The sequence below is a fragment of the Procambarus clarkii genome, chromosome 12 (genome assembly GCF_040958095.1).
Source record: "Procambarus clarkii isolate CNS0578487 chromosome 12, FALCON_Pclarkii_2.0, whole genome shotgun sequence".
NCBI lineage: Eukaryota > Metazoa > Arthropoda > Malacostraca > Decapoda > Cambaridae > Procambarus > Procambarus clarkii.
The window spans coordinates 1,573,593-1,584,991 of record NC_091161.1 but is presented as its reverse complement, the minus strand read 5'-3'; positions in this window follow the sequence as shown (position 1 = coordinate 1,584,991).

Genomic DNA, 11,399 nt, shown 5'->3' with positions numbered 1-11,399 from the left:
ATCAAGGCACACACGGAATCAAGAAACACAAGGAATCAAGACACAAACGGAATCAAGACACACACGGAATCAAGAAACACAAGGAATCAAGGCACAGACGGAATCAAGACACACACGGAATCAAGACACACACGGAATCAAGACACACACGGAACCAAGACACATTCGGAATCAAGAAACACAAGGAATCAAGGCACAGACGGAATCAAGACACACAAGGAATCAAGACACACACGGAATCAAGAAACACAAGGAATCAAGGCACAGACGGAATCAAGACACGCACGGAATCAAGAAACACAAGGAATCAAGACACAAACGGAATCAAGACACACACGGAATCAAGAAACACAAGGAATCAAGACACAAACGGAATCAAGACACACACGGAATCAAGAAACACAAGGAATCAAGACACACACGGAATCAAGAAACACAAGGAACCAAGGCACAGACGGAATCAAGACACACACGGAATCAAGACACACACGGAATCAAGACACACACGGAATCAAGAAACACAAGGAATCAAGACACACACGGAATCAAGAAACACAAGGAATCAAGGCACAGACGGAATCAAGACACACACGGAATCAAGACACACACTGAATCAAGAAACACAAGGAATCAAGACACACAAGGAATCAAGGCACACACGGAATCAAGAAACACAAGGAATCAAGACACAAACGGATTCAAGACACACACGGAATCAAGAAACACAAGGAATCAAGAAACACAAGGAATCAAGAAACACAAGGAATCAAAACTCAACTCAAGACACATACACGGACAGAGATAAAAAATTTAAACATCTAAGGAATGTGCCGTTTTTTTTATCAAAAAAAAGTTTTAAATTTGTCAACGTGAGAACTGCCAGAAGGTCAATCATCGGCTGTCCAGAGAATCTATCGAACCTGATGCTGCTACAGGAGAGGACAATATGTGCCCTGTAATTGCAACCGTTTCGACAGGCTCGAACGCAGGTCTATCCGGATTAAGAATATGTTCTATCCGACTTGGATAGAACATGTTCAAAGTAACATTTCTAACGTGTAAAGAAGAATGAACCTTTTTTTCAACCTATGCGAGACAAATAATTGAATATGCAGCCCCAGCCTTTTTTCCAACAGAGCTGAGAGTTATGAGTTACATAACTACTGGAAAACTACTTGAGCAATTGATTGATGGTTGAGAGGTGGGACCAAAGATCTGAATATCAAACCTAGCAAACACAACTAGGTGAATACAACTAGGTGAGAACAAACTTACAAAAAGCCACAGTTGTAGATGCAAACTCCATTCATAATTTTAAAAGTTGATATGACAGGAAAATAGACCAGGAGTCATTGCTTTAAACAACCGGCGGCTATATTGTCAGCGTTCAAAAACTGATGCTCAGTCCTGCAAGTACAAATAGGTGAGTACACAGAAATATGAAACATGTATGTGTTCCTTCTAGACTAACGATCGGGGATTCCTGGATCGAAACCCGGCCAGGCAGGACTGAAATTATTGGTAGCGTTTCCTATCACCTAATGCCTCTGTTCTCCTAGCAGTAAACAGGTATCCAGGAGTTGTGAGCTTCATGTAGGGTTGCATCCTGGTGAGGGTCAGTCAGGGTCAGTTTAGGTGTTCGATCTTGTGAGGTGGGTGTTGGTTAGGTTAGGTTAGGTTAAGTTTGGTTAGGTTAGGTTAGGTTAGGTTAGGTTAAGTTTGGTTAGGTTAGGTTTGGTTAGGTTAGATTAGGTTAGGTTAGGTTAGGTTAAGTTTGGTTAGGTTAGGTTAAGTTTGGTTAGGTTAGGTTAAGTTTGGTTAGGTTAGTTAGGTTAGGTTTGGTTAGGTTTAGGTTAGGTTAGTTAGGTTAGGTTAGGTTAGTTAGGTTAGGTTTGGTTAGGTTAGGTTAGGTTACCTTACCTTGAGGTGCTTCCGGGGCTTAGCGTCCCCGCGGCCCGGTCGTCGACCAGGCTTCCTGGTTGCCGGACTGATCAACCAGGCTGTTGGACGCGGCTGCTCGCAGCCTGACGTATGAGTCACAGCCTGGTTGATCAGGTATCCTTTAGAGGTGCTTATCCAGTTCTCTCTTGAACACTGTGAGGGGTCGGCCAGTTATGCCCCTTATGTGTAGTGGAAGCGTGTTGAACAGTCTCGGACCTCTGATGTTGATAGAGTTCTCTCTCAGAGTACCAGTTGCACCTCTGTTTTTCAACGGGGGTATTCTGCACATCCTGCCATGTCTTCTGGTCTCATGTGATGTTATTTATGTGTGCAGGTTTGGGACCAGCCCCTAGGTTAGGTTAAGTTTGGTTAGGCTAGGTTAAGTTTGGTTAGGTTAGGTTAAGTTTGGTTAGGTTAGTTAGGTTAGGTTTGGTTAGGTTTAGGTTAGGTTAGTTAGGTTAGGTTAGGTTAGTTAGGTTAGGTTTGGTTAGGTTAGGTTAAGTTAGGTTAAGTTTGGTTAGGTTAGGTTTGGTTAAGTTAGGTTAGGTTAGGTTTAGGTTAGGTTAGGTTAGGTTAGGTTAGTTAGGTTAGGTTTGGTTAGGTTTAGGTTAGGTTAGTTAAGTTAGGATAGGTTAGGTTAGGTTAGTTAGGTTAGGTTTGGTTAGGTTAGGTTAGGTTAGGTTAGGTTACGTTAGTTAGGTTAGGTTAGATTAGTTAGGTTAGGTTAGTTTTAGGTTAGGTTAGGTTAGTTAGGTTAGGTTAGTTAGGTTAGGTTTGGTTAGGTTAGCTTAGTTAGGTAAGTTAGGTAGATTGGGTTTAGGTGTAGGCTAGGTTAGGTTTAGATTAGGTTAGGTTATATTAGGTTTGGTTTTAGATTGTGGTAGGTTATAGGTTAGGGTAGGGTATAGGCTAGGCTAGGTTAAGTTAGGAAATAGGCCAAGAGTTATTGCTATAAACAACTGACGGCTTAAAGGCAGACTCTAAGATTAATGCTCGATCCTCCTGGCACAAATAGGTGAGTACACATATATGTAACATGAATGATGTGTTCCTTCTCGACTCTCAATAAGGGATTCCAGGGTTCGAATCGCGGTCGGGCAGGGCTGTAATTGTTGGTAGCGTTTCCTATCACCCAATGCACCTGTTCACCTAGCAGTAAATAGGTATCCAGGAGTTAGTGAGCTACTAGCATCCTGGTGAGTGAGGGTTAGTTTAACCTTGTGGGGTGGGTGTTGGAGACCACTTTATAAGCCTAACATGTATATATAGACTGCCTGTCTGCCTGTCCCCCGACTCAAAGAAGTTATATGTATTGACTCAATGAAGCCTAAGTGAACATAATCCAAGGCCTAAGAGTAGTCATTCGTGCTTAGAAGAGGATTGTTTAGGTTTTATAAATAGCGGCGGGTGGCATTTATAAGCGATTTGTGCGAGATCAATGGCATCCAAACATTTCCATGTTGGTGCAATAGTCCACTTTTGGTTGGTTTGTTTGACTATAAGAACTATCATTAATGGAGAATTGGCTGGTATGTGTGAGTATCCTCCGCCGCAGTTACCATTATCATCACTCACTCACTCACTCACTCACAAGTTATTGGTTACCACTTGTATACAATAACAACGGCCATACTACCACTTAAAGGACACTGCTTCTCGTCCCATTAGCCAAGTTAAGCAACTTTCAATTTGGTTAGTAATTGGATGGGTAACCTGCCTGGTAACACCAACTGCTAGTGCTGCTGATGGCATTCATATTTGGGCAGTCCCTGTGGATCAGTGGTAAGGCACTCACCTCGCGCTTCGCAAGCGATTTCGCCTGGGTTCATATCCTGGCTGGCAGGGGAAGAGCGGATTGACTAGGCACCAATCCTTAACTTAACGATTATCTTCACGAAGCAGTGAATGGGGTACCTGGTGTTTAAACGGTTTGTCGGGTTGTGTTCCAGGGAAAATTAACAATGAGTTTGTGTGTACTCACCTAATTGTACTCACCTTATTGTGCTTGCGGGGGTTGAGCTCTGGCTCTTTGGTCCCGCCTCTCAACCGTCAATCAACAGGAGTACTAGTTCCTGAGCCTATTGGGCTCTATCATATCTACACTTGAAAACTGTGTATGGAGTCAGCCTCCACCACATCACTTCCTAATGCATTCCATTTGTCAACTACTCTGACACTGAAAAAGTTCTTTTCTAATATCTCTGTGTCTCATTTGGGCACTCAGTTTCCACCTGTGTCCCCTAGTACGTGTGCCCCTTGTGTTAAATAGCCTACCTTCATCTACCTTATCGATTCCCATGAGAATCTTGAAATGTGGTGATCATGTCCCCCTTAACTCTTCTGTCTTCCAACGAAGTGAGGTTTAATTCCCGTAGTCTCTCCTCGTAGCTCATACCTCTTAGCTCGGGTTCTAGTCTGGTGGCAAACCTTTGAACCTTTTCCAGTTTAGTCTTATGCTTGACTAGATGTGGACTCCATGCTGGAGCTGCATACTTCAGGATTGGTCTGACATATGTGGTATATAATGTTCTCAAAGATTCCTTCAGTGTGTGTGTATTTTATAAGAAGAGGACACATAAACATGTGTGTGAATGAATATGTACACCAATTAATAGTGAATGGGCTGCCATGTGTGAGTATTAATGTATACTATGGGCCACACTCACTGAAATATGTTGTCTGTGTGTGTACATACGTGTAATTGGAGTGACTTATCCACGTGAATTTATCTGTGTGTGTATATATCCAATATGAGTGATCCTTGTCATAATTGTGTCAGTTTTCTGCAATTTGACTGTCGAGACTGTATGTATGTTTGTATATATATATATGTGTGTGTGTGTGTGTGTGTGTGTGTGGTGTGTGTGTGTGTGTGTGTGTGTGTGTGTGTGTGTGTGTGTGTGTGTGTTGTGGTGTGTGTGTGTGTGTGTGAGTGTGTTTGTATATGTGTGTGTGCGCGCGCGCGCGCACGAATGTCGCGCTCTGAAATATGTACCTATGATTATTAGAGTATTACCATTCGAGAAAAAATGTCTAACTATTTATCGGTCCATTCTCTCTCTGTGCCGGCCTTCCTGCTAAAACTTGTCCACTCATTATGCTGTTGAATATCTATCTCCAATGGTCATTTACCGTTAATTAATATATATTAAGCAGATAAAGTCCTTTACAAATCTCTTCACCTTTTAAAGCACATATCTTTCTTCTAACATGAATCACTATAACTCATATACTTTCATCAGTTCCAAACACTTTTCTTATTCCTTCCTAAACATCTTTCCTTATATAACCTATCTCCACAAATTAATATCTTAATGATTAACTAGCAACTCCATGCCTCTCCCTCAGGTCCCCCCTCTGCTGCTCCCTGGGCCCCCACCCCCCTACCAACACCCTACCCCCCAACCGAGGCCCAAATATAACTACCCCTATACCACAATTTACCAGAGACCAACCCCCCCCCTTCCCCCAACCCCAGCCTAACAGAGAAAATGGCCGCCACAACGCTATACTTACCCAGCCGAACCGTTCGTTCGCGTATGTACTATTTATTGTTGAAAAAACTTAGAATAAAACAAACCGGATTTTCATTCCCTAGTAAACACATATATATATGTATACAAAACGAGGCCTAGATTAGCACATATTAGGTATTGGATTGCTTGTTTACCATCACAAACTCATTTGGACACACACACACACCACACTAAATATTAAATAATACATACCTTTAAACACCCACACACACACACACACACACACACCCACACAACACACACACACGTCAGTTTGCCTTAAATTCTCCAATATTCATTCATGAAACTGCCTCACTGGACTGCAACCTCATCGAATAAGCTGTTATGAATTTCTATCTGTCAACACAAACTCACAACTTCACACGTCAATCATTGCAAATGTTGATAATAGACACTAACTAACCTTACTACGAGATATAATACAAGTGCAAAATTGATTCAGAAGGCAACTCCAGCGTGGCCTAGTCGGATAGAACATGTTCTTATCCGGATAGACCTGCGTTCGAGCCTGTCGGAACGGTTGCAAGTACAGGGCACAGATTTATCTGTGTGTCCCTCCTGTAGGAGCATCAGTTTCGATAGATTCTCTGGATAGCTGAAGATTGATTGACTGACCCCTTGGAATGTGGGAAAGGGTTGAAATCCGGGGGCCCACGGACGGATACCTGGATCCACTGACCTCGGGCAGGTCTTTCAATTCACCTGGATTTCAGGTGGGAGAAGGGAGGCAATTTGGGTCGACACAAATAGCTTCCTGGACCCAAACCCAAAAGACACCCGGACACACAGGACTCAAGACACACGCGGAATCAAGACACACACGGACTCAAGACACACGCAGACTCAAGACACACACGGACTCAAGACACACGCGGACTCAAGACACACACGGAATCAAGACACACGCGGACTCAAGACACACGCGGAATCAAGACACACACGGACTCAAGACACACGCGGACTCAAGACACACACGGACTAAAGACACACACGGACTCAAGACACACACGGACTCAAGACACACGCGGAATCAAGACACACACGGACTCAAGACACACACGGACTCAAGACACACACGGACTCAAGACACACGCGGACTCAAGACACACACGGAATCAAGACACACATGGACACTGACACGATCCCAAGGTGGAGATAAGGGAGGCAATTTGAGGGGACACAAATGGCATCCTGGACTCAATACCCCAGGGATAATGACACGGACACGGACACGGATACGGACACTCATAGACTCTAACGGACACGGACACACGGAATCAATACACGTACTCAAGACACACACGGACTCAAGACACACACAGAATCAAGACACACACGGACTCAAGACACTCACAGAATCAAGACACAAACGGACTAAGATACACACGGACTCAAGACACACACAGAATCAGACACACATGGACACTGACACGCTCCCAAGGTGGAGATAAGGGAGGCAATTTGAGGGGACACAAATGGCATCCTGACTCAAAACCCGGGGACAATGACATAGACATTGACACGGACACTAACTAACCTAACCTAACCTAACCTAAGACTAACCTAAGACTCTGACGGACACGGGAACATACGGAATCAAGACACACGCGGAAACAAGACACACTCAGGAGACACACACGAAATCAAGACGCATAAGGAATCAAGGCACAGACGGAATCAAGACAAACACGGAATCAAGAAACACAAGGAATCAAGAAACACAAGGAATCAGGACCCACACGGAATCAAGACACACACGGAATCAAGACACACACGGAATCAAGACACACACGGAATCAAGAAACACACGGAATCAAGACACACAAGGAATCAAGAAACACAAGAAATCAAGGCACACACGGAATCAAGAGACACAAGGAATCAAGACACAAACGGAATCAAGACACACACGGAATCAAGAAACACAAGGAATCAGGGCACACACGGAATCAAGAGACACAAGGAATCAAGACACAAACGGAATCAAGACACACACGGAATCAAGAAACACAAGGAATCAAGGCACAGACGGAATCAAGACACACACGAATCAAGACACACACGGAATCAAGACACACACGGAATCAAGAAACACACGGAATCAAGACACCTCGGAATCAAGAAACACAAGGAATCAAGGCACAGACGGAATCAAGACACACAAGGAATCAAGACACTCACGGAATCAAGAAACACAAGGAATCAAGGCACAGACGGAATCAAGACACACACGGAATCAAGAAACACAAGGAATCAAGAAACACAAGGAATCAGGGACACACACGGAATCAAGACACACACGGATCAAGAAACACACGGAATCAAGACACACACGGAATCAAGAAACACACGGAATCAAGACACACACGGAATCAAGAAACACAAGGAATCAAGGCACACACGGAATCAAGAAACACAAGGAATCAAGACACAAACGGAATCAAGACACACCGGAATCAAGAAACACAAGGAATCAAGGCACAGACGGAATCAAGACACACACGGAATCAAGACACACACGGAATCAAGACACACACGGAACCAAGACACATTCGGAATCAAGAAACACAAGGAATCAAGGCACAGACGGAATCAAGACACACAAGGAATCAAGACACACACGGAATCAAGAAACACAAGGAATCAAGGCACAGACGGAATCAAGACACGCACGGAATCAAGAAACACAAGGAATCAAGACACAAACGGAATCAAGACACACACGGAATCAAGAAACACAAGGAATCAAGACACAAACGGAATCAAGACACACACGGAATCAAGAAACACAAGGAATCAAGACACACACGGAATCAAGAAACACAAGGAACCAAGGCACAGACGGAATCAAGACACACACGGAATCAAGACACACACGGAATCAAGACACACACGGAATCAAGAAACACAAGGAATCAAGACACACACGGAATCAAGAAACACAAGGAATCAAGGCACAGACGGAATCAAGACACACACGGAATCAAGACACACACTGAATCAAGAAACACAAGGAATCAAGACACACAAGGAATCAAGGCACACACGGAATCAAGAAACACAAGGAATCAAGACACAAACGGATTCAAGACACACACGGAATCAAGAAACACAAGGAATCAAGAAACACAAGGAATCAAGAAACCACAAGGAATCAAAACTCAACTCAAGACACATACACGGACAGAGATAAAAAATTTAAACATCTAAGAATGTGCCGTTTTTTTTTATCAAAAAAAAGTTTTTAAATTATTGTCAACGTGAGAACTGCCAGAAGGTCAATCATCGGCTGTCCAGAGAATCTATCGCACCTGATTGCTGCTACAGGAAGAGGACAATATGTGCCCTGTAATTGCAACCGTTTCGACAGGCTCGAACGCAGGTCTATCCGGATTAAGAATATGTTCTATCGACTTGGATAGAACATGTTCAAAGTAACATTTCTAACGTGTAAAGAAGAATGACCTTTTTTTCAACCTATGCGAGACAAATAATTGAATATGCAGCCCAAGCCTTTTTCCAACAGAGCTGAGAGTTATGAGTTACATAAACTACTGGGAAAACTACTTGAAGCAATTGGATTGATGGTTGAGAGGTGGGACCAAAGATCTGAATATCAAACCTAGCAAACACAACTAGGTGAATACAACTAGGTGATGAACAAACTTACAAAAAGCCACAGTTGTAGATGCAAACTCCATTCATAATTTTAAAAGTGATATGACAGGAAAATAGACCAGGAGTCATTGCTTTAAACAACCGGCGGCTATATTGTCAGCGTTCAAAAACTGATGCTCAGTCCTGCAAGTACAAATAGGTGAGTACACAGAAATATGAAACATGTATGTGTTCCTTCTAGACTAACGATCGGGGATTCCTGGATCGAAACCCGGCCAGGCAGGACTGAAATTATTGGTAGCGTTTTCCTATCACCTAATGCCTCTGTTCTCCTAGCAGTAAACAGGTATCAGGAGTTTGTGAGCTTCATGTAGGGTTGCATCCTGGTGAGGGTCAGTCAGGGTCAGTTTAGGTGTTCGATCTTGTGAGGTGGGTGTTGGTTAGTTAGGTTAGGTTAAGTTTGGTTAGTTAGGTTAGGTTAGGTTAGGTTAAGTTTGGTTAGGTTAGGTTTGGTTAGGTTAGATTAGGTTAGGTAGGTTAGGTTAAGTTTGGTTAGGTTAGGTTAAGTTTTGTTAGGTTAGGTTAAGTTTGGTTAGGTTAGTTAGGTTAGGTTTGGTTAGGTTTAGGTTAGGTTAGTTAGGTTAGGTTAGGTTAGTTAGGTTAGGTTTGGTTAGGTTAGTTAGGTTACCTTACCTTGAGGTGCTTCCGGGGCTTAGCGTCCCCGCGGCCCGGTCGTCGACCAGGCTTCCTGGTTGCCGGACTGATCAACCAGGCTGTTGGACGCGGCTGCTCGCAGCCTGACGTATGAGTCACAGCCTGGTTGATCAGGTATCCTTTTAGAGGTGCTTATCCAGTTCTCTCTTGAACACTGTGAGGGGTCGGCCAGTTATGCCCCTTATGTGTAGTGAAGCGTGTTGAACAGTCTCGGACCTCTGATGTTGATAGAGTTCTCTCTCAGAGTACCAGTTGCACCTCTGTTTTTTCAACGGGGGTATTCTGCACATCCTGCCATGTCTTCTGGTCTCATGTGATGTTATTTATGTGTGCAGGTTTGGGACCAGCCCCTAGGTTAGGTTAAGTTTGGTTAGGCTAGGTTAAGTTTGGTTAGGTTAGGTTAAGTTTGGTTAGGTAGTTAGGTTAGGTTTGGTTAGGTTTAGATTAGGTTAGTTAGTTAGGTTAGTTAGTTAGGTTAGGTTTGGTTAGGTTAGGTTTAAGTTAGGTTAAGTTTGGTTAGGTTAGGTTTGGTTAAGTTAGGTTAGGTTAGGTTTAGTTAGGTTAGGTTAGGTTAGGTTAGTTAGGTTAGGTTTGGTTAGGTTTAGGTTAGGTTAGTTAAGTTAGGATAGGTTAGGTTAGGTTAGGTTAGTTAGGTAGTTGGTTAGGTTAGGTTAGGTTAGTGTTAGGTTACGTTAGTTAGGTTAGGTTAGATTAGTTAGGTTAGGTTAGTTAGGTTAGGTAGGTTAGGGTTAGTTAGGTTAGGTTAGTTAGGTTAGGTTTGGTTAGGTTAGCTTAGTTAGGTAAGTTAGGTAGATTGGGTTTAGGTGTAGGCTAGGTTAGGTTTAGATTAGGTTAGGTTATATTAGGTTTGGTTTTAGATTGTGGTAGGTATAGGTTAGGGTAGGGTATAGGCTAGGCTAGGTTAAGTTAGGAAATAGGCCAAGAGTTATTGCTATAACAACTGACGGCTTTAAAGGCAGACTCTAAGATTAATGCTCGATCCTCCTGGCACAAATAGGTGAGTACACATATATGTAACATGAATGATTGTTTCCTTCTCGACTCTCAATAAGGGATTCCAGGGTTCGAATCGCGGTCGGGCAGGGCTGTAATTGTTGGTAGCGTTTCCTATCACCCAATGCCACTGTTCACCTAGCAGTAAATAGGTATCCAGGAGTTAGTGAGCTACTAGCATCCTGGTGAGTGAGGGTTAGTTTTAACCTTGTGGGGTGGGTGTTGGAGACCACTTTATAAGCCTAACATGTATATATAGACTGCCTGTCTGCCTGTCCCCCGACTCAAAGAAGTTATATGTATTGACTCAATGAAGCCTAAGTGAACATAATCCAAGGCCTAAGAGTAGTCATTCGTGCTTAGAAGAGGATTGTTTAGGTTTTATAAATAGCGGCGGGTGGCATTTATAAGCGATTTGTGCGAGATCAATGGCATCCAAAATTTCCATGTTGGTGCAATAGTCCACTTTTGGTGGTTTGTTGACTATAAGAACTATCATTAATGGAGAATTGGCTGGTATGTGTGAGTATCCTCCGCCGCAGTTACCATTATCATCACTCACTCACTCACTCACTC